The 24,989-nt window shown below is 38.8% G+C and overlaps 1 long non-coding RNA gene across 1 annotated transcript in view; it reads left to right on the top strand.

Annotated features, from left to right (window-relative positions):
- The window catches only part of LOC119617046, a 75,678-nt gene extending 50,971 nt beyond the window's left edge, over positions 1–24,707 (top strand). Inside the window, exon 3 of the long non-coding RNA XR_005233211.1 lies at positions 22,984–24,707. This is a non-coding gene — a long non-coding RNA (uncharacterized LOC119617046). The remainder of the gene's footprint in view (positions 1–22,983) is intronic.
- The last annotated feature ends 282 nt before the right edge of the window (positions 24,708–24,989 follow it).

Genomic DNA, 24,989 nt, shown 5'->3' with positions numbered 1-24,989 from the left:
TATATTTGTGCAAAGTCCCTAAAACCACTTTTAGCAACAAGGGATGGGATCGCTATGGCCTTCTCTCACCTAATCCATATTCTATTCACTATTAGACTAAATAGTGAATTAAGAAATAAATAGTGAACAAATTATATCTGAACCACAGATTCAGGAGGAGCAATGTGGTTTTTGTCCTGGTCGTGAAACTCTGGACAAACTACCATGCAACCTCAAAGATATTAGAGGTCCTATGGTAGTTTGCCCAAACAATCTTCATTTAGAGAAAACTTAAAACCTGGTCCCTTTCTCTGTCCTGTGGAGTGTACTTTAGGTCTTTGAGTTTTCAAGTCCCTTAGGGCACATCCAATCCCAGTAGAACTGCATTGAGAGTTGGATATGCATTGGTGGTAATAAGTCAAGCTCAGTTCCAGTAAGTGCTGGACTAGACCAGGATTGCCCTTTGTCTCAGATTTTGTTAATAGTTTTAATGCATATAGTCTCTAGGTGCGGGCAAGGGGCCCTTTTCAAGTCCAGCAGGCAGTGCAGTGATTAGAAAATCAAAACTTTACTAATTTAACAATTGATCCAACTATCATCTGTTGTCATGAGCAATCACGACTGAAAAAAATGAGACTGCAAATTAAAGAGGCTAAACTGAGCTTCCTCTGCAGAGGTGCTGGACTTACCCTTAGGTTTCTGTGAGATTCTATCTTGGTGATCTCCCTAGGCTTCTCAGGGATAGGGTGAGGAGTTGATTGTTGGTTATTTGGGAGGAGCTTAGAATCACTGCTTCTCAACAGTGAAAGGAGCCACATGAGGTTGTATGGGCATGGGGTAAAGATGTCTTCTAGATGCTTTTCAAGGTAAGTGTTCCAGACATGTCTCTCTAGGGGGCGGCCTTGGGTAAAGCCAGACCTCATTGGACAGATTATATGTCATAGATGGCCTGGGACCATGTTGGATTCCTTTTGAATGTGCTGGAGGAAGTAGATGGGGAGCATCTGAGGATCTGTGCTTGAGCTGTTGCCCTGTGACCAGGTCTGGGATAAGTGTCTTAAGGTAGATGAATAGGTGACTAGCAAGAAGCAAGGTTTTCTTTGTTTTTTTCATCATACTCTAAGATGTTTTTTTTTAATCTATGAACTAGTTTTTCCTGGAAGATTTCAAGAAGTCCAGATCTGGCTCATTTAGAAAATGGAATCTATTACACTAACATTTAATGATATACTTAGATGGTCAGACACACACAAGCACAAAATGTACTTAGGTTAAAGTGAAGTTATTGTGTTCCACATTATGTAAGATATTTGTATTTTCTGTCATGCCCCTGCTGCCCTTAAAACCACCTTCATATTTTTCTCAACATAATGGCTAAATGAGGCATTAGATGTAATCATGACACATCCTACACATACAGAAACCCAGAATACAAGCACCATATACAAAAATGATGCTGCATCAATATAACATAATTTTTTAAAAGCCCAAATGGATGTTTCGTGTTCCAGAAAATTTGAGGGGCTGTATAGAAAAAAAAGTTACTCTTTCAGATAACTGCCTCAGATTTATACAGGTTACAAGAGGGACGATGTGTGGCAAAATAAGTAACTTTGTCCCTATATAAGATGAAACATAACATGAAGTAACCTTGGCCAGTGCCGTATAGATCCAATTTCCCATTCCAACTTAACAGTTCTACCCTCAAAAGGAAGAAAAATACCTCTTCTTTTTCCGAAGCTTCATCACAGCCTCGACCAGATGGCATCCATATTTATAAGACCTTCTTCATGACAAGAGTCACTCGCAAGGTGGAGGCCTGGCTGGGAACAATGAGAGCCTTGGACAAAAGGTCAGGTAGGGAAAATTCCTTACTCCAGAATATTCCACTACACTGCTGAGAACCGAGCTGATGCTGCAAGTACAGTGACTATCAAAAATATCAGCAGATCATGGCTATTATAAAAGACAATAGTCAATTCCATAGGATGCCATAAACAAGATGAATAGCTTGACATTTGGTAAGAAAAGCCCAAATTACCATCTAAATGACTCTGTAGTGGTAATTATGAAGATGACAATAGCAGCTGTGATCAATGAGATAATACTTCCAATTATAAACATGACATCTCATGGAGAAATAATGGGGATCATGTACTGCAGTTAGCTGTTGCGGTGTCCTTTGTGAATTGGATAATTAGAAAATGCGTGGGTCAGTGACAATGGAGCTGAGGACAAATCTGTATATCAAACAAAACAAAACAAGCTAACAATGAAACAAGCTGCGCCTGAACATGCCGAGCATCTAAATTTTGAGGGACGTTGCTGCAAGCGTCTCACATGAATTGGATCCTCTTATCTGCGCCCCTTTCAGAAAGAGTGCTCGCCTTTCTTCTGCTGAACTCCCTTGGATCTCTGAGTAGTTTTGATGCATCATCGGACAGATGTGTACAAGGTTACTACTCAAGAGAGGGGAGGTGTTATGGACTATAACACATAGCGAGCAGCGTAACCTGAGCCGACTCTTTGCTGCAGGGTGGGGGGAGTATTCAGTGGCAGGCTAGATAACACAAGCAAGCCACTCAATAGCATTGTCTGGCAAAGCTAGTATTCTGGCCTGTGAACCCTGTCCAACTCAATCTGCCGCTATTGTTATGGTGAGAATACTACAGCAGCTCCAGTGTTATATGGACATTCTGCCTCCGTCTCTTTTTCATTCCCACTCTCGTTTTCTTTTTATACAATTTCTTCTTCTTTTTTTTTTTTTTTTGAAAACTAATTCTCTACCTCATGATGACTCTCTTTTCTCTCTCTTTGCTGCCATTCATTTCCTCATTTTCTGCACCTGTTCCTCTCTCCCTGGGTGCCATGCCCTATTACGTCCTGTCCTCCTCTCTCCTAAAATTTTTATGTCACTTTCTTGTAGCCACCTGCGCTCCGTGATTTGACTCGCATCCTCCTGTTTGCTATCTTGTCATCCTGCTCTTTATTTAGAGACCCAGATCTCTCTGCTCTTTTGTTTCAGGAAGCGGCAACGCTGACAGCAGACACTGAAGTTCACTTATCCAGACATTATCAGCCTAAAGACACAAACAGAAACCACCATAATATGAACATGTCTCCCGGGTGGGGTTCAAAAGCACAGCGAAAATGGCTCATTTTTCCATAAAGATAGCAGCATGCTTCAGTTGTTCAGCAGGTTGTTTTGCTCTGAATAGTGAACCAGATATCGGATTATACAAAGATAGGGAAAAAAGTGGAAATTACAAGGCAAAAGCAGAGGATTTAGGAATTTTTATTATAATGCTGATAGGATGCTTTCCCCCCCTTTCAGTTCTACAATGATCCACAACTGCAACCCTTTATGAGATGCCTAAAAAGTCAAACACTCAATGACAAATCCGCATTAAAGAAAACCGACAGTCAGATCCAAAATTCAGTTGAAGCATCAAAACTGAGCCATTGAATACCTGCGAACAAATTGTTTATAGGATTTTTTGATAAATTCAAGGTGACTCATTTTGAAACACATAATAGGATCACTGAAGGACAGATATCACCACTATTGAGGCTATAGCAAAAAGGCAATGATGTGCTTCCAGAAGCAGCTATCATTCAGGAAGACTGAGAGAAGTTGGCTTCCGTGGAAAGGGTATGAACAAATAAGGTCTTACTTGTTGTAAATAGCTCTGCGAATGAGCTCAGTTTGAAGAAATAGATTCTAAATTCTGACCGAGTGACAAGCTAATGGTTAATCGAAGCCATGCTGACATCTGAAAACAACCTCGATCTGAAAAATGTCATTGTGGTTCATGAGGTAGCCATTTTAAAAATCTTTACACTGCTGTCAGTTTTACATTTTTTGATTGTTTTGCCAGCAAAAATATAATATTCCTACCAGACGTGACCCAGGCTGCAACAAAAGTGCTACAGCTAGCTGTTGCTGCCACTATCTGCAAAACAATGTAGTTTTTGGGACTAGAGTGGGTTTAACATGGCAGCCCTCTTGGCCCTAAGGTCAGAAATAACCCCTTGTTTTTCCAAACTGAGGCCATTTGAACATCTATCTACAACATTTTTCATTATTTATTTATATTTAAATATGTGGGAACATTCAGGATAGGTAAAACTTCTCTTCCCAGCTGAACATGTTTTATCTATTTTTATTATTGGTTTTTCTACTTCAAATTGCAAAAGGATGAAACAGTACATCCATCCATTGCCTTTACCCACTTCTCACTCTATAATTTAAAATTCAAGGGCACTTAAGAGCCATTGAGACAAATGGCAGCTAAAACCAAAAAAACATTTTGTTTACTTCAACTATATTAGCTTCTGACTGAGACATAAATTAATTGCTTGAAGGAGCTGTGAATAAATTATCAAGTGAAAGGTCATTTTTACTCAGTGCCTCAGGCATTGACTTTTGGCACAGTCAATAAAAAGGGTACGTCCATAGAGAAGAATAATTGTCCTTTTCGCTAAAGTAGCTCCATCAGAGGACATTAAGGTGGGTGTCCGTGTTTGTGTGGATAAATATCTGAGACGTACGCTCAGTTTCAGGTTGTGACTTTGTATATTTATTTAGCTTTACATCTTTGCCTTTGCTAAGTTGACTTTTCTTCACCTGCTTCCAATTAGTTGATTATCCATCATCCATAAAGTCCTTCATTTTTTTTGTTTTCTGTCAGGTGCTCAGTGATTTAAACAAAAATCTGGGCCTCGATTAACCAACAGAAGTCTTTTGCTCCCAGTGTAATAATGCCTCGATTTTACTAATGTGACAGAATCCAATTTCCCGTTTGGTGTTTAGGGGATGGTGTCCATTTTCAGAGCCCAATTTAAAACTGTATGTTTTGACCAACTGGCCAATTAAAAGATGTCTACTTTGAAAAAATACTGCTTGTAACAGATAAAACAAATGGCTTTAAAGACTAAGCAATTTCTAAAGTTGTTTTTAGCCTGTTCAACATTTACACAATGCTGTCATCAACTTAAATAGATGAGGTATTTTTTTTCTTCAGCACCAACAGATGGGAGGTAACGGATGTAACAGAGACACATTTCAGGACATTTCAAATCATTTTTTGTTGGCGTGAAAACCTTTTGATCAGCTATTTTTCTACATGCTAAAAAAAGAACATGTATTCACAGAAGTCCACTGCCTTTAACATGCCTTCTGTCAAACTGATACATACCACTAAATGGAATAAGAACCATTAAATTCAAGAGATTTGATGGAATAAAAATGCAGCCTCATTTAGTTTTAAAATGTAAAGTGTGGATAAACATGGAGTTTTATTTGGGTAGAGTCAAAATGTGTCAGAGAATTGCAGGGCAAAAGGCAGACAATTGCAAAGCAAATTCTGTGCACCACCTCAAGTTGGCACTCACTCAAACAGCCAAGATAAACACAGACTGCAAAAATGTGTGACGCATGCCAATAGAGTAGGGAAATTACAAAGCAGAACACAATGCAGAAGAAAGAATTTGCTAAGCATTACGTATGCAATGGGTGATTTGTCCAGGTATTTCTTCTCCACCTGTCCTCCTCCTCACCCACTGGCATTATCATTCAGTCTTAACCATAGTCGATAATGCCAAGACAACATCAGTCTGAAACGGCTCAAGTCATCTGTTTGATATGCACTGGAAGGCCTTTGTGCCTCATCACATTTTCTGTCTGATATCCAGTGCTGCTTTTTAGGACAATTCATCACATCACATCCCGTTCTTACCCTGCACTCTCATTTCTTCAACATACTTTGAAAGTAAACAACGTATTGACCTCCATTTTTCCTCTGAACATCTCCATCGTTTGCCTCTACCGCACGCACTTATCCTGCTGATCGTTTTACCAATGGAAGGGCGATTTAAATGTCACATTTTTGTTTCTGCTTTACGTTGCACTTGAGCTGTACCTCGGAACTTCTTGTTTTCGTCAGATATATTCGAAACACGTAGCCTCCTCTCCATTCTCTCTTGGCATTAGAAACATTAGTACTCACTTTGTGGGTTTTCATTAATCATTTTATGTTGCTATGACCAACAGACAACCTTGAGAACCCCATATGCCCACTCTGTAATTGTTCTAATTAGGCCTGTCCTGGCACATTTAGCTTTCATGCATTTCACTCTGCAACTAAAAAAAAAAAAAAATACACTGAACCAAAACCTATTTCTGCTTTTTTATTTCTGAGCATTTTTTTTTTTTTTTTAATCCTAATCGCCTCACCATATGTGCACCTGTGTGTGTTTTCCTTTTCTCTGCACACCCTTTAACACCACCACCTTGAAATGTAACTAAGCTAGGGCTTGTGAAAGCTCTGGCAGTGTATCTGCGCAGGAAGAGAGGGAGTAAATGAGAAGAACCGTTTGACTTGGAGGTGGTCTTCATGACAAATTTTTGCTGTCACTACAAGTTTTATTCACAGCACTATACCTTTATTTCTCCTGCTTTGTTATGGGATATTTTGGAGATAATGATACCGAGCCTTCCTCATATTGCAGTCTCACTTGAATGCAATCTTCATCCATCCATCCATCCATCCATCCATCCATCCATCCATCCATCCATCCATCCATCCATCCATCCATCCATCCATCCATCCATCCATCCATCCATCCATCCATCCATCCATCCATCCATCCATCCATCCATCCATCCATCCATCCATCCATCCATCCATCCAACACTGAGGCGTTCCTCAGTGTTGCAGACATCAAATCATATTTTTCAGGTCAGCAGCTCTTTCGTTTCGCTTGTTTCATTTTTTAAATGAAATGACTGTCTTATTTTGTAATTTGGCACCTTTATTTGTTCTACAACGTACTGTATTGTGAAAGTACTTGAAAAATCAAGCGTTATTGAATCCTTTAATACTGAATATTTTAAAACAACTGTAGTTTTATTCATGTAATGAAATAATCCTCATACGAGGTGTTACCTAGCCTCAACAATGATGTTCAGGTGTCAAGGTCAGCATGATCAATTACCCCATGTACACTACTGTTACACACTTGACACTTCTTACTGACGAAGGCAACAAGAAAAGTGGTTAAAAGTGCGCTTAGAGCTGACAGAAAATCAACACAACTGGAGCAGAAGGAAAGGTTCTTTGTAAGGGTTAAAACAGCCATCGTTCACAGAGCTGACCTCTAGTTACTTGTGACTTTCTGGCAAACTAAAAAATGAATGGAGAGGGGGGCTTGTAGCAGACAGATGATGTTTGTCTCGTAACAAGTGATTATTGTCATTAAAGTAACTGTTTTAACCTAAAAGAGGATGTATTTCTAAACTTAACCAAACAGGCTGAGCCTAACTAAACAGACAAAGGCAGTGGGACTAAATAGATTGTGAATCTAAGCCTCCAAATGTGTTTCTTAAAAAAAGAAATCTTAGAGAAGATAACAGATGTCTGATTTGTTACTGTTTTAACAAGAAAAAAAAACTAAAAAGCTTGATCTAAATAAAAAGAAAAACAAATAATTTCAAATAGACCGTGAACCCAATCCTCAAAACTGTATTTTTGTAGAAAGTTGTTTTATTTATTGATCAAATGTTTTTTTTTTTGCTGGTGACACATGAATAACAGTGTTATAGTGACTGTTTTATCCTAAAAAAGAAAGTTTTCCTAAACCTGACAAAAGTTTTAGCTAAACTAAATAAATAAATAAAATAAGGGCCAATAATATAATGTTTTTTCTTGCTTGTTTATACCCCTTAATAACTTCAAAAGTCCATCGATCATATTTTCAAATGCTTATATGTCACTGACTGATGTTCTTTTTAATGACTTACTACATCGGAAAAAGCTGTGACAAAAAAGACAAGACTTCCATCAGAAATACATGTCACCAGAAAAAAAAAATCATGAAGATATGTAGAACTTTATTGCCATTGGCTTATTGTCTTAACTCTCCATACCCTTGACTGTCCCTGAAATTAAAGATCATTTTTAATCACTTTGATAATGGAAGCTGCTTTTTTGTTAAGAGGAAGCTCTGATAGATATAGGAGTTTATGGGAGTTGACAAGGGACATTGCACTGAGGGCATTAGAACTGGCAGCTTGTCAAACAGCCTACTGGAAAAGGAGCAGCAAGTCAAGAGAGGAATACAAAGGCAGAGAAAGAGAGAACGAGCGGAAAAGGAGGAGGGGGGCAGGCGACAGGTCAGTGGACGGGACGAGTTTCCATTTTACCTTTTTTCCCCCCCTGCACTTCATTCTCCACCTCCTCATCTTCCCGTTGCCCATTAATTACAGTATAAGACACCGCCGGGGTGCTGATAGCTCTCATTAGGCAACAACAAATAGCTGAGACACAAGGAACTTAATTAGCTGGGGACCAGATATTGTTCTGGTGTCGTAGTAAGGAGATTCTCTACCTCTTAACAAGATATTGGGGCTCACAGAGATGAGTTTAAAGTGACTTTAAAGCCAGGAAGAATATTACTGAAAATGTATGAATCCACTCTGTGCTAATTTTACTCAAAGGCACCACATTATATGCAGGGGTGACCTTTTTAGGACCTCTTGCCTGCACCGAAAATTAGTTTTTCCAAGTTATTTATCAACAAAGAAAGTATTTTTTTCTGTTTGTTCCTGCTACCATTATTTCACTTTGTAACGTTTTTTTTAAAATAACTGACCTACCTCATATTGTCTGTCTTATTCAATTAATGGCATTCATTTCCTGCCCTTCTCTCCGTGAGTACTGGCTTGATGATGCGCCTTAATATCTCAACAATTGTTCTACAGCCTTTTAATTCTTGCGCGCTCCATTCTATTCCTGTCCCCTCTTTTATTTTCATGTATTTATTATCGCAATCACAACGTTTGCCCATGAGCAGAATAACAGATCACGGGGTTTGTATAGACCTGGCCTCAATCGGCACAGACCCCACTGCTGAGCCATGCAGGGTACCACAGTGATGATTATCTTAATTAAATTCTGTGTCATTGGGAAATGTGCACAAACAAGCAATAACATAACCTATGCAAAGCACACAAACAGCCACTTCTATAACAAGTCAACACAGCACACCTCCCCAACTCTGCTCATAAGCCTCAGCAAGCAGCAATCAGGTTTTCAGTCAATAACGTATCCTCATAAGAAGAAAGAAAATAGGAAAATAAAACGGTATAGGCAATATTCCAGATGGGATGTTGCAGACGCTTTTGGGCTTCGTCAATAATTGTCGATATTTTCTAATCTCTCAAAATGACTCGGAGGGCCCGTATCGGAAAGCATTTTTGGTATGCAAATCAGGATGCTATTCATCATCCGAGATGGATGGGCTCAGGAGATGGGCTGAAGGATGTCAGAGAGAAATGGGGTGCAGTGAAATTTGTCTCACCCCTGCAACCACCCAGCCACCGAGCCCCCTCCCCCACCCACTCACCCACCCACCGCTGCTCTCTATGCTCTTTCGCTTATCTCGCTCCGTGCCTCGGCTGGCCTTACCTTCTGTTTCAAATTCCTTCCAATAAAATCTGCCCTACGATTGTCCTCCAATTCAGTTCCGTTTGTGTGCAAACTTACTGTCCCTCCCTGCGCCTGCTCGTCTGTGCATGTTTTCGGGTTTCTAAAGCAGATTTCTGTCCTTTTCCTCTCTTCTCCTTCAGGCCATGTGCAGGTCATTCCCATTTTTACAGCCCAGAGAATAGCCCATGTGTTCAGAATACAAAGGGCTTTGTAATTTGTGGCCTGAGCTTTTATTTAATCATCCAGAAGGAGGTAAATTCTGCTGGTGCTGCAGAAGGCTCCCTCTCTCCTCGAAGTTTCCGTTCCTTCATTAACAACCTGTTGTAATTAATGGCATCACGCTAATTTACACGGTAATTCAATGAACCCCAAATTAACCTGGCTGGGTAGTATTTTCCCCATTAGCTTGTTTCACTCCCCACTCCATTGTCTCAATAATTAAGAAACATCACTGTCCGTGAGCCGGGTCAGACGCTGTCAGCAGAGGAGCTGATGTCGTCATTCAGTGTCTGGGTTCACCGGAGCACAGCAGCTGCGTACAAAAGACAGGGATGATGAGTGAATTACAGTCGATTGAGACCTAATCACATCCCCCGTCTGTAATATCACCACACTTTAATACCAGCCTCGTCTAGCAGGGCAAGACGATGGTTTGTAGGGGCAAAGATGATGGCCCCTCCCTTCATTTCCTGCCACATCAGCCTGAACTAAAAGAGTAATTGTGTTTTTCAGCAGATGGTTAAGTAGCTCAGCTCTATATACGGTCGCGGACCAGCATGACATGCTCTTCGTGTTATTAAATAATTTGTCATGCAATCAGTGGTAGCTGTTGAGGGGAATAAACAGCCAATACTGAGAATCAAAGCAAACACTGCCCTGGCTACCATGTCCCACCCAGCAACATTTGTGTCACTGCTTTGACCCAAACATGGACTTATAACTGATCTTCTTTGTGAACTTGTCAAATGGATTTTATTTTACAAGCGGTTTTTCGACTGTCTGCCGATCTGTGATAGGGGACATTAGTCATATCACTGCTGCCAGCTTGACTGGGGACATCAGACTTGTGAGCAGAGGCCAGTTTGGTCCTTTAAGGGCAAAACCTAAATACATAACAGCATGCACACATTACCACACAAGTGGAGAATAGCACAGTGGTTTTTATCACTTCCTGTCAGAAATCATTTGCAGTGGTTGTCTCCTAAGTGTGCTTTGTGTGAAACCAAGGCCTTCCTCCTTTTTTTGAGTGTTCAAGTAAATTGACCCTGCAAACTGTTTTTCTTTCAGTGAATGCTTTAACGTTTTTGCTTTGCTGTATAACTTTTTTTTTCAGTTCAAAATGATTTTTACACAGTAGCCATTCAGCAATAACTATGAGAAGAAGAAGATTTCTTAATGAAGAAGTGAATTTCTAAACTGCCTTTTTTTCTTCATTTAATATTTATCACCATACCATTTTCAAAGCCCCACATGAAGCTTTTGCAAAATCCATCTCGAACTGGAGTCATGTCAGAAATAAAAATCAAAGATTATCTCACTAATAATTATTGTTCTTTTTTTGTAGAAATTAAATCTTGTGGGTACCATTTAGATCATAAATAAACTAAAAGCTTAAAATGGAATTCCAATCATAAAAAGTTGTGATGCTCCTATTTGAGTGTTTCTCTCAAGTGGAGGGGTTTAAGTTTCTGGACGTCTTGTTTACAATTTATGGTAATACAGAGCGGGAGATGGACCATTAGATTGGGCTTCATCTGCAGTAATGAGGGTGTTGTTCTGGTCTCTCGTGGTAAAGAAGGAGCTGAGCTGACAGGTAAGGCACTCACTTTTCTGGTTTATCTACATTCTGATCCTCACCTATGATTATGAGATCTTTATAATGACCAAAGAAATGAGATCCTGGATACAAGCAACTGAGATGGGTTCCTTCATAGGATGGTCAGGTTCAGCTTTAAAGATAGGGTGAGGAGCTCATAGTAGACCCATGACTTCTCCACATTGAAAGGAGTCAGTTGAGGTGGTTTGGGCATTGGATGTCTCCTGGGCCTCCCTCAAGAGTTTTTTGGCATGTCCTGCTGGGATAGATCTTCAAATCACTGGAAGGATTATACAACTATACCTTGTCTGGTCTGGGAATGTCTTGGGATCTCTCAGGAGGGGGAGTGTGGTTGAAGAAATTTATATCTGAGTTCCCTCCGTAACACAACTGAGGACAAGGGGAAACCAGTGGATGGATGGATGGTATACTAACAACATGCCAACATCTTTCCTTCATTACGTTGAGTTAATAAGGATATTGTACTCTTCTACAGTTACGATCCAGCAATCAATCATGTTTGGGATGTGTAAGTTCTTAAATATTGTAATGGGTTTCCAATTTGACATTTTAATTATTGAAGAATTTTCTTAAGTATCCCCAAAAGACAAAATATAAATGGAAGTCATAAATTAAGTCAAATGGGAGCACACGTTAAATGGTGCTTGAACTTTAATTAGCCATTATCCACGCCCAGACTGGCACACCACAAATATCCATCCTTGACCCTGGGTCACACTCTGATCACTTTATTCACTTATTCTTCCTCCAGCTATTCAACACCAAACCACTTAAACAAGAACTTTTAATGAACAACTTCACATCTTGTCTGTCTTTATCTGCTAGTCTAATGTGTGCTTTATAAATCTATTTGATAAATGTAACATCAACACCTTTGAGTCCAGCGAATTTGACAAATCAACAGTGTTGAAAGTTATTGACAATTTAAACACCACCCATTTTGTAGATGTTTGTACCTTAAATGCATTCAAAAAGAAATACAGTCCATCTAGTCCAACCACTTACTCAATGCAACGTTTCTAGTAAAACTGAACAATTCCCACATAACTGAAAAAAAAAAAATGCTTTCAAAGAAAATAAATAAATGAATTTGAAAATACCAATGAGATTAATAATTGCAGACTTCATTGTCATCTCCCAGTTATGTTCTGAAGAAGGGTGTTTCAGGGCAAGTATTGATGAAATCTGCAACCTTTTTCTTCAAAGAAACCATCAAACTGCTTGATAAAGAAAATATAGTTGGTGCTGTGTTCCTATATTTAAAAATGACAATCACTATAGTAAATTGCAATACCTTAATTTTAAAACTCCCAATATATAATTTATTTAAGAGACCATTATTGTGATTTGAGTCATACCTATAGGGGGATAAATAGTGTGCACTAGTTGACTACATTAAGTAATGTTGTCACACAGTGGAAAAAGGAATCCCACAGGGCACTATTTTAGGCCCTGTCTATTTTAGCTTCACACACAACTTTGCAGACGTGTGTCCTGATAATGGCACAAACTCTAAGCACTAACAGACTGTGCAAGCTCTTTGTTTCAAACTTTGGTATGCAAGATGACTTCTTCATGGAGTGCTTGTTTCATCTATTTAGTTTTTCATTAATTTCTCAGTTTTTTGAAAGTCCTTGCAAAGATGGGTTCTGCAAATTAGCTTTTTTGATACAAGTAAGTAAAGTGAGTAAAGTTTATTTATAAAGCGCTTTTCACAGACATAAAATCACAAAGTGCTGTACAATAATAATAATAATAAACACAAAAACCACCAAAAGAAACACAACAAAACCAAGAGATAAAAGCCTGGGAAAATAAAAATGTTTTTACAAGCACTATGATGTTCAAATTAAAGAGCTGTTTTGTCATATTGTCCATGTGTTATATCAATTTCTGTTTAAATATAAGCAGCATTGCTTAGAGCAGTGCATATCACCTGCCACCTTGCATGTCAAAGCTTTAAACATAGATCTCATATGATCTGTTAGCACTTGGAGTATGTGTTGCGAATGACTCTCAGCAACTACCAGACTAAATGTTGTCTTAGCATCTGTATACTTCAATAAATTATTGCTGTTTTTGTGTTTGCTATGTTCAAATATTGTAGCTGTGGTTGCCATCCTTATTCAGGTTGACTCCAAAAGTTAATCAGTTGTCCATGTACATCCAATGATTTTTTTCTGAGAATTTCATTTCAATCTGTTCAGTGGTCCATGAGATATTTTGTGAGCAGACAGACAAATAAACACAGACACTCACAATTACATGATCATCTGCTTTTCATGGTGGCGATCAAAGCCCTTTAGTGTAGGCTGAGGTGTTTGTGTTTCTTTCCCATTTGTCTTTATTTACTGTTGACTTCAACTTTACCACTAATATGTTTGTTACTTTAGGACCTCATTTAGGGATCAGGGGAGAAGGTAAAAAATCTTGAGCATATTAGATTAGCAGTCTGACCAAAACTTCCTAATGAGGTCTTGACAAGGTAAAAGTGTGGGTAGTCTGGGTCAGCAAGATAACTAGGTTAGAAAAAACAGACATTGTCAACATAATGTCTGCATTCAGTCTCACAGGGATGGTTTGCTCCAGGGCAGAATGCACTTCCAAAGTGATTGTGGCTGAGTTCAAATGAGGTTGATGAGTTTTTATTTATCCCTTTGTCTTGTCTTTGAGGATCTGAAACATTATAATAGGGACAACCTTTCAGGTGTGTACTTATTTAATTGCTCACCTGTACTGTTTAGGGAATCAATTAATAAAGGCTGTGATTTCTTTTTAAATGCCATGCATATACATACATCTCACTAGATGGCACTGTTCACACTTGCCCAAAGAAGATAGTCACTTAGTGAGGAGCAACTATAGCCTAAAAAGGCTTCCTTATCTTGTACAGCATTTTTCATTCAAGCAGATCTAATGTGAAAAACAAAAGCGGGTTAGATCAAATGTTTGTAAGTAGGTGTGCTTGTGAATGTTTGATTCAGTTTTATCAGATTACTCTGAAGGGCCCTTGGAATTAGAGGGTTTAAGATAATAGCACTCAATTTCCATGAAAACAAAGATTACAAGAACATTTAGAGGACACAAATGAAGGGGGAAAAAGCCACTTTAATAACCTGTTGTGTTTTGAAAATGGATCCACAATACACTTAATTACGCTCAACTCAATTAGGTGTTACCATTCTGCATAGATGCAAAGAAAACATCTGCCGTTAACTAACATTGCAGCCACCCAGTCAAGCAAAGAAGGTTGAGGCTTGGCCTAAAGAGCCCAGGATGGTGGAGCTTATGTCACAAACAACCTTTTGCTTTCCCTGACATCAAGGGGTAGTCACTATCTGCATGTCTGAAAGGCATGCAGAAAGAGAGAGGGAAAGAAGGAGAGAGAGAGCAAACAATGCACACCTCAGTGCACCACAGCCCTTTCGCTTGTTTGAGCGGTACACAGCACCTGCTCCACTCTTGTGAGGGCACGAAAGAGATAAAAAGCAAGAGCTGGGATATTCACAAGGACATCTCCAAACAAGGCAGGTGACTCGTGTTTTCAGTATAGCAAGCATCTGCCAGCCACACTCTCGAGGGCATTTGGAGATGAATAAGCCGGTCATGTTCACTTGGTTTCATAAGCACTGCAGAAATCCGTTCCCCTGCCTAGATCCATACCAGCAGTGCGTTCCAGAGCAGGAGGCTTAGAAACTTTAAATATTATTCCTGGAAAAGTTGGAGGAAAGTGTTGGTGGATTAGGCTATCTTTCAGAGTTTTTTTACTTTTTCTTTTTCTTGCTCTCTCGCTTGGTGTGCGACCGCATCTCAAAGAAATCACAATGTGATGTGACTCCGTGGCTGCACAGAACATCCCCTCTCTGCGCAGCGTCGTCACCTGATTCACAGGTTGTTCACATGCCGCTCACAGAACACTGCCTCTGCCAGGATCATTCATACCAACAGGAGCATGCATGCAAACACACAGGCCTCGAGCTTTGACCTGCTTGTCTCACGGGCAGTTTGAAGTTGACCAACACGCAGCTGGCGCATCTTCTCACATAATTGTTTAACTACAGAGTAGACTGCACACACGCTGTTTTACTCGTTCACACATTAAAACACACTTCTGTGCTCCTTCGAGATTATCGCCTCTCAGACTGAATGTCTGGGTTCACGCTGACACTGGTGATCTCTGTCTTTGTCTGCCTCTGAGAAACACTGAACCTCCCTCCATCCTGCTCTCTTTCTGTATGTAAATCTCTGCCTTAGTCTATGTGTATCTCAGCAAGGCAGAACTAGGCAGGCAGACAGGCGCTGAGAAAGAGAGAAAATGAGTATTATGTAAGATATGCAAAATCCAGGTCAGACAGTAAAATCACCACTGAGTGATTATTATTTTATTTTTCCTTTTTTTTTTGTTTTGCATCTTGACTAGACAAGGTCCTATTGTGCATTTAACATCACAAAGCTGCACCGCAGGTACAAACAATTCTGGGAAACTTAATGTCAAAGCCTGTGGAGGGATATTAATGATAATTACCTTAAATTTTGATAAATGTAATTTGACAAGGAAAGTGTAAAATGATAATTACAAACAGTTTTACAGATTTGCTATTTTTTTTCTTTTTGTGAATATGCAATTTAAGCCTAAACTTGGGCTGGCTGGCAGAGACAGAAGACAAAGTAAAGACATTACTTAAGCTACTGTGCCCTTATTATTTAAATAATTTATCCCAAAAGACCAATTAGATTAAATAGCCATGAAAATAATCATTAGTTGTTGCTCTGTTCCTACGGGTTCACTGAGTAGACATCTACATTTAGAATAATATGATTCTGATTCTGTACATGGATATTCCTTTTAATCCATCTTGTAAAACCTTCAAACATAGATAGACATCTGACATATTCTTACCTATGCTAAACAACTTCATGCAGTGAAGGAAACAAAGCATAAAACAAACAACAACAAAGAAAACCATAGATTATACTTGGGATAAAAAAAACACCTGGTGCTCAGAAGAACAAATGTGGTGTAGAAACATGAGGGTAACAGCAAAGACAAACATCATCAACATGCACAAAATATGTGTGTGTGTGTAGGTGTGTGTGGTGGGTGAAATCTTGGGGGAACTGCAGAGCAGGTTCAAACAGTTTCATGTTAAAATGCAGAGTGACACTATCCCACAGGTTGAAGGCCCGACTGTCCTCCACAGCTGATGAAAGACTGAATCACAGAGCTGTGGTTGGTTCAAACACTCACTCACTCATCACTCATTTTGTAGATCTACTTAAAGTAGCATCTAACTGAGCTGTGACTGCTGGCCACAGATTGGTGAACAGCATTTGCAGAGGGTTTTTCAATTTTCTCGCATGAGTTGCAAAGAATTGCAGCCTTGTTGCTTGAATTATGAACATATTCAGTAAATGTCCACAACACATTTTCTGTCACAGTAGTCACATAGTTCTTGTGGTCATCTGAAACCCATCTCAATTACTTCTCAGTTTTGTTTTTGTAAAGTCTGCACTGCCAAGAATGTATTTTGACACCTGCACCTGATATTGTGACATTCAAGTCTACAATCCTGAACATCTATGTCTAAAATTCATGCCATGGGCAACAAAATGATCCACATGATCTAGAATGCAATTTTGCAAGCTGTGCACACCAAAATAGGTGGTGACTTTTTAAAATTAGCCCCTCAAAATGTGGCCACAGCTCGCTGATCGCAAACTCTCAGAAATCAATGAGACGCCAATGGAAAATTTGTTTATTTTGAGTCACCACCAGTGAGTCCCACAGCCATAACTTACCTTTATTCCTGCCGGGTCAGCCACTGGGCACACCATGGACAATTCACTAGTCCATTGCAGGGACAGACCAAAGAAACACAAGACAAACAATGAAGCAGCCATTGTGAGTGTTGGCACCAAATTCCAAATATCCTTCGCAAGGAAGTTTCCTAAAATGCATTGAGTTCTTTTAGTCCTCGTCAAATGGGTTTTCCTGCTGTTTTCCATGTCCTCAAGACTCTCTCCTGTGTCTTTGCCAAACTTTACATGGAGGACACATGGAGGACCTTGCAGAATTTCTCTAACAAAGAAAGAACATGATAACAGTCCCCCCAAGAAGAAATATAACACCTAAGTCAATGCTGGGGATTTGTTGTGACCAACATAATTATTGTGAATCATTACATTACCATCTTCACCTGATATTCTCTGGGGATGGGGATGGCTTGCCTCTGCTCTGAAAGCAAGCCTGACTTCAAGTTGTCCTCTTGGTAACTCTCCAGGACGTATTATGTTGGTGAGATGGGGTATAACTCTTTTTATGACGCTATAAAGTCTTTTTGGCTGAAGCCAATGCTGCCCAGAGTGTGTCTTTAGGTCCACTGTAAAGCTGGAATGGGCTCTGCCCTTGGAAGGGTACTGTAAATAACAGAGGATGAATGTGTATGAGTGTGTGGGTGTATATGTGCGTGTGTGTGTGCACCTTCATATACATTGTAAGCTTGGATTTTAGCATTTATTTTATGGTTGCAAACACAAAATCATTTAGAAGTGCAGAATTGCTTGCAATGCTGGTGCCTTTAAAGTGTCATGTCCTATTGATGTAACACAGATTCCTGCCCTGCGTCACTTTGTTATTCTTTGTAATATAAAGCGTGTTTTAAGTAAAGTGGTGGGATATAATTGCTACTCCAATCACAATCCAGCCTTAAAATGCCACAAACTAAATATCCTGTTTTTATTTGTTATTTTTGTTATTCTTAAATAAAAACCACTGCAGTCTAAAGATAATGGATTCAAGTTGGGACCAGTCTTCATGGCAACATTAAGCTGCTTTGTAAATCCTTTCCCACAGTATATAGAATGTATCTTCTCTCAGTGAAGATTAATTCTTAGTGTATTATTAAAATGAACTAAAACTAAATTTATTAACTTTAATTTATCATTTTTATTTGCTTTGAATATTTCTTGGATAATGATTGTTCAGACCACACTCAATTTTCAGATAAACAGCAGGGGATTATGTCATAATATATCATGCTAGAGCAAAGCTAGGGGTTGTTTCAGTGGATGTGTTGATAATCTTTTTTTTTTCTAGTAAGGTGCAGCATGGCAATGGAGTGGATAGAGCTCTTGTTCCACGGCAAGAAGGGTTTGTACGCTGCTGGGGCCTTTCTGTGTGGCGTTTGCATGTTCTTCACACGCCTGTGAGGCTTTCTCTGAATATCCAGTTTTCTTCCATAGTTCAAAATCAAGCGTGTTAGGTTAATTGCCAGTTCTAAATTGTCACTAGGTGTAAGTGTCAAACTTTGGTTAAAATGAGGGCTCTGTTGTAAACTGTCACATCATGTTTGCATCAGACAGTTAATTGCATGAACATTTATGGTTATTTAAACTGAACTGCTTCAATTATTTCGCTTTATCCTCTAATACACAGAAGATCAGAAAACAGGAAAAAGATTTTCCCACTGTCACAAATTGTGTGTTTCTCGGATGGCTTTATGGGTTAATGGCTGCACACAGGTCGTTGACTCCAGAGTGCCCGCATAAGGCACAGAGTCAGAGAACATTTTGTGTGTAAAAAGCCTCGGCGTACACACTGACGGAGTAGTAAGAGAGGGTAAATGAAATGAAAGAAAACATGTGACATCCTGGTAATGTCAAGCTCACAAACAAGTAACTGTCAAAAGGATTAATTGGACTCCCACACACCGGCTTAAGCGGATTGTCATAAATGTGGGTGTCTGAGTGCACGCACATGAGCTCCCTCTGATGTGTGAGAAACTAACAGCAAGCGTTATCAATCCATGAATATGTGTGTATGTGTGTGGGTGTGTGGGTGTGTGTCATAGTGTTCTCATGTAATATATGTCAGGCTTGCCGCTAGCAGTCAGTTTCAGGTTGGTCTCATTACCAAGGTAATTCCTCCGGAGCAACAGCTTCGTAATGGCAGGAGATGGTAATGATCCTTTAATAGCCCTCCTCATTGCCCACTGGCCAGATCCTAAAACCCGATTTGCCTACTGCGCTCCCACTGCGCTAAGAAGATGAATAGAAAACTAACCATCATTATATCTGCCATAGAAATCAAATCTGAACACCCCTAATCTACTTCTTAGACCCTTCTTTTTCTTTGTATCTCATTTTAAACCGTCTGTAGCTCTGTGTATACACCTTTCTTTCTTTCTTTTTTTATTTGTCTTTTCACATAAAAGACAATTTTTTTTTTGTTTGCTTTTTATTTTATCTCAATTTAAAAAAGGAGCAATGTGCATTAGGAAAACAAAACAACACCAGCCTCTTAGGTCCCAACTACACTATTACACTACCTTTTAAGTTGATACTTTTCCCTTTATATTTTTAAAAAATGCTGGCCAAAAGGTAAACATTTTCAAAATGCTGAAATACAGTAGGTCAATAGGTGGGAACAACATCAATGATATAGTCATAATAAAGATCCTGAGAATGGCAAGTGATTTTCCAGATTTTTGAACATTATATTATTTTAGAACATGAGCAAAAATGTAATAGTGATAGAGTCACAACAAATCTTGGCGAATGCAGAAAAAAAGGCTGTTTAGTAAATTATCAGTAGTGGGCATACACAAAGCATGCTGCAATGTAATTTTCATCATAATTTCTCTATGTTGCATGAACACAGATACACACCAAATCAACAGGCAGTCAGATTTTGCAGCAATTGTCAAAATCAGGATTACACTTTTCCTGACATGCCTGTCCTCTTTTTTTTGAAGGCAAAATCCAAATTTGCAGCCCGAGAAGACGAGCTAACTGTTGGTGAATGCATTTTGTCTTACCAAAACCTCTTTTTGGATGTAAATAAGAGGTGAAAATCCAGCAGATAAAAGGTTTGTTTTACAAAATATTAATGTTAGTGTGGGCAGAGCCTCGGTGCGGTGCATCAAGGTACTAACTGCTAGAAGCAGAGGTAAGCTAAAAAACCTTTTGTGTCTCTGTAAATAAGTGAGCAAGTTTCTGAGCTTGGGAATCAATCTCGGGAGGCCCAGTTCAATGCTTCATTGATAGGGACTTTGTTATCGTCCTTCACTTTCAAAGAAAACAATGGTAAATTTGATTGTGTGTGTGGGGGGGGAGGGTGTGTGTTTGTGTTAGGAGGCACGTCGATGTCCAAGACCCCTGTTATCTGAAGAGAAAATTTTGAGAAAAGGCCAAAAACTCTACACTAATCTCCTCCACATATGGTTGGGTTTCTTCCAAGTCTTTGATAAGATTTATACGGATTAGTTTGTCTCCCAAAATAGTCAAAGTGTGAAAGAATAGCTGTCTGGAGGGCCTTTTAATCTCTGAGCCATCAGCAGTGTTGACATGACAAGCACATACTGAAGACATGAGACCATTTGTTTGAATCTAACAAACAAAAAAAGGCACTGGTTGGAGAAGGCACTTGTTTAATACAGCAGGAAGAGAATGAATGGAGTAAGGAATACATTTAGCGACCACAAACACTCACGCATGCTCAGTTCGCTGTTGTTCCCTAGATGGCTGTGCAATGCCACGTACGTTCCTTCAGCTGAACCATCAATCATCTTTTCTTCATCTCTCTTTGTCTCCACTGCAGGCTCCCTAATGAACAGTATGTTCATTTCAATAATTTAGCTCAAATTCAGGTCAGCCTTTAATCACATGTCAGCACATTCCTCTGCTGATACGTGTGCAACACATGATTTTTAACCATCCTCAAACCTACAAGCTAGAGATACATTTGCTTACATAATGCCTCACATTTTTTCTGCTGATTGACTCACTGCTGACCAATAAATACAAACTACTTACAGGAATAAACATTGAGGATCTAGTTAATCAGCAACTACTCATGCACAAAATCAAAAACGTTACATTTACAAAAGAGTAGAGCCGTTTTATATTGGTGTGGTGATGGTGTTGTCTTTAGGGAGTGCTGGTAGGCTGTGGAATGCTGTGATTTAGTTATTATTTATGAAAATGTTTAATCTTTTAACTATTTTCTTCATTAGTGAGGCCTGTCATAGTTGTGCTTTCTATGCACAATGCCATGTTGTCACACTGTGCTTATTGTTTCACTTCTGTGCATTCTTGGGGAGATTAAGAAAGCAAGAAAAATTGATTGTCTAATGACTAATATGGCTAGTTATAAACCCACCACCAGAAGGGCCATCAGAGTCAAAGTAAAGTTTATCCAAACTGGATTGTAAAGCCATTGAGCAAATCTTAGAACTTACTACTGGGATTCAAAACTATGACGACACAGCTGATTTGTACAGTTATTCTTACCATCTTTTCAGCATCTATTTCGTTTTATCCGGATCTTGTCACCATTAAACTTTGATCTTGTGCTGAACTTGTTAATAACTGAGAGGAAACTGTTAATGGTATCAAAGATGAAACGTTTTGGGACAGTCTTTATCTAAACTAAGCATAATCTTTCTCTGTATTCTGACGTCATTATTATGGACAATTTAATTTTATTTAGTTTAATCAAACTGATGTTTACAATAAAAAGCCTGAACTTTATGTATTTATGCTGCTCATACAAAGAAAAATAACTATTAAAATCGCAGTGCCATCATTTATAATACCAAACAAAAGGTTTTGTAAATGATTAATCCAAAGACTAGCTTTGTACTGCTCACACCAGCAGTAGACCTTAAAATGGATACTGCTGTTGTCCTGCCATGACTCTACATTGTGTTTTGGGATAAGCAGCAGATACCTTTTAAAAATAAGTAATACAGCTGGATCGATTCAAGATTGTTATTCAGGGACAGTACACAAAGCAATGTTTCATATTAAGTAATGATAACCATTTCCCTGAACAAAGGCCTTCTATCCAATGACTAATTTGCAGACACAGTCCCTGGTAAGTTTTTAACTAATAATACAAAAGGCTACAAAACAAGCAGTAAAACTAACAACAGAGCAAATATTAAATATGCATACATGCATGCTCATAATAATATAAACTATATAAAAAAGGGGATAAAGATGAATACATAAAGGAGAAGAAAAGTATTATTTACATAAATATATAAAACTGTAACCAGTTAAATATTTTCTTGTGGTTGGCAAATGATTCAAACTCCAAGGACCTCTAAATAAAGAGAGAGGATTGTCCATGGGATGTTTTGTACCTCGTTGGTTTACAGTATTTATAATTTGATCCTATTATTGTAGCTCCTGCACTCCCAGCTTTTAAGATCAATCTACTAACTACTTCTGGACTACAGAAATGAACTCATTACCTCCGCCAACAAGGTTATGTTTTCGGCAGCATCTGTTTGTTTGTCTCTCTGTCTGCGTACAACATTATTCAAAAAAATTATGAATGGATTTTCATGAAACTTTCAATTTTTAGTGATTTTTTAAAATGTTATTGTTTTTTGCTTGTCCTGTCCTGACAGTTTAGGGAGAGAGAATGGTGGTTCGATTTACTCCGCAACAGGTCGAGTCTGAGATACTCCGTAGCTGATTTTATTGAATTTATGGCATGACAGCCTACATCGGACTTAGGCAACAGAGTGGACAGGCAGAGAGACAGAGACAACAAGAAAAGCAAGACAAAAACAAAACAAAGAGATAACACTGTCAGCACAATAAATGTAACCCCTAACATTTCTTAGTGTATGCTTTTTTGTGTACGAATCTTTGTTTGTGTGTGTGCAGCTTTGTGACCAGGACTTGTTTGTGGATGAGGTGCAGAGAAAAGGAGGTGTCACCCTGACTACTACCCAAACTTCATGAGCGCTAGAATGCAGGGGGCCCAAATCACAGAGGGACCCTGCAACCCCAAGCAGGCTCGCAGCCCACAGGGAGTGGCTGTGAGTTAGACACAGAAGGGAACTCAGCAAGACAGCAGAAGGACCAAGACCTCCAGCAAGAGGGAATCCACTGAGGGACTTAAGAAAACGAGGCCCGAAGCTCAGAACACAGTCATCGTGCCTGATGTCAGGTCAGCACAGGGCTTTCATCCACTTTTTTTTTTTTTTTTGTCATCAGTAACAACAGAAGAACCATCACAGACTTTACGTCTAATTGTAAAACACATTCAGACAGATCTGGTGCAATTCAGGAACAAATAATAAGTCTTAAATCTTTTGTAAAATTCTCCAATTTACCTATTCGATAACCTGTTGTGGAGTCTTTGCAGCAACATGTAGGATAACATCATCTGCATAGATTAGGCACTGAACATTTTTACAACTTTCAGATAGTTTAATAAAATATAAGCATTATAAAAATAGCTCACTATCAAATGGTTACTTATAACTTGTAACCTATAACTTAATGATAAAAAGATGAAAACTGAGGACTCGGGTTGTACTTGTTTTGCATGAATTCCCAAGTTAAAAACCAGTCTATGATAATGACTGCTATAACACATCCTAATTAACTTACCCCTTGAAGAACTTGAAAATTATGCAAGTATCTCATGAAAGTCTAAAAGTTTCATAGCTGGGCCAAGCCTGCAATGTTTCAAGATCCTGACAATGCCTCTGGCACTGCTTATAGATACAGTTAGTTTGCTAACAAGATAAAACACCGCAAAATTTACCATGGCAGTGCTGCCTGAGGCAAAAAGCAAGCAGTGATGGAATTCAAATCTTATCAGTCCTCTCCATAGGAGATGCGGTACGTATAGGGTGTGTGGACAGGTCGAGTGAATTGATTTGTCAGGGACAACATCTCCTGGAAGCTGATTTGTTTGAAGGCGCCAACGTGCAATCTGTTGCACTTGTGTGTGGTTGTGTTAGGGAAGCTCAGTGATTTGCAGTTTCACCAAACTGCCTGGTAGCTTCTTTTTTGCTTTTAAAAAAACCCCAACATATTTACCCACAACGAAGGTGAAAAATAAATAACCAAAAGAAGAAAAAAAATGATAGGAATGTTTGCACTGTAAACTAACTCATACCATTCAGAGAGGAAAAATTAAAAACAAAGCTGCAAGCAAGGGATTTCTTTTGAACTTTGTCTGAAGTGAATCTATTGAAAACCACATTTTCACTGTTTTTGACCATGTTTTCTTCTCTCAGTCCACACACTCTGCGTGAGTTTACAGGTACGAACTTTTTAGAGTTTAAAAAGAGTTTTCTTGACTATATTTATATATAAAAGCAAAAAACATTTCAGGGAGAACATCATGCTTGTTGAAAAATTTATGCTGGACTCATGTGTGGACTTTTGTAGCTAAAGTTAAGGTAAAACATTGATGTGGAGAGAGTTACCATTAGTTCTACTGACCTTTTAACCAGAAACTTTGACGACCTGCTTGAGAATTTATGAGCCTCCTGACACAACACTGGTCTTGAGCTGATATTCTGTCCATTCCACAGTGTTTACATATTTGTCTGATGTTGTGCCATTAAACAATCTCATAAATAAATCCCTAATATAAGCTGTGTTTATAAGTACTTCTAATTTTTTCATTTAAATGGTGAAAAAAATAATAAAAACAAGCTACAATTGAGAGGTTTCAATCATGTTTATTGCCTGTGTCAGTGTGAATGTATGTTAGACTGTTAGCAAAAAAATCTCTGAACAGATTTAAACAAAACTCTCAGACAGCCATCATTGGATGGAGATCGACAACTGACAAACCTTTTGAGTCAGTCCAATTCAAGATGGCCACTACAAATTTGTTTGAGATATTTATTATAAATCATAATTTGATA

Source organism: Kryptolebias marmoratus, linkage group LG5 (assembly GCF_001649575.2).
Source record: "Kryptolebias marmoratus isolate JLee-2015 linkage group LG5, ASM164957v2, whole genome shotgun sequence".
NCBI lineage: Eukaryota > Metazoa > Chordata > Actinopteri > Cyprinodontiformes > Rivulidae > Kryptolebias > Kryptolebias marmoratus.
Note: the sequence above shows the minus strand (reverse complement) of the source record. Positions and strands in the feature narration are given on the sequence as shown.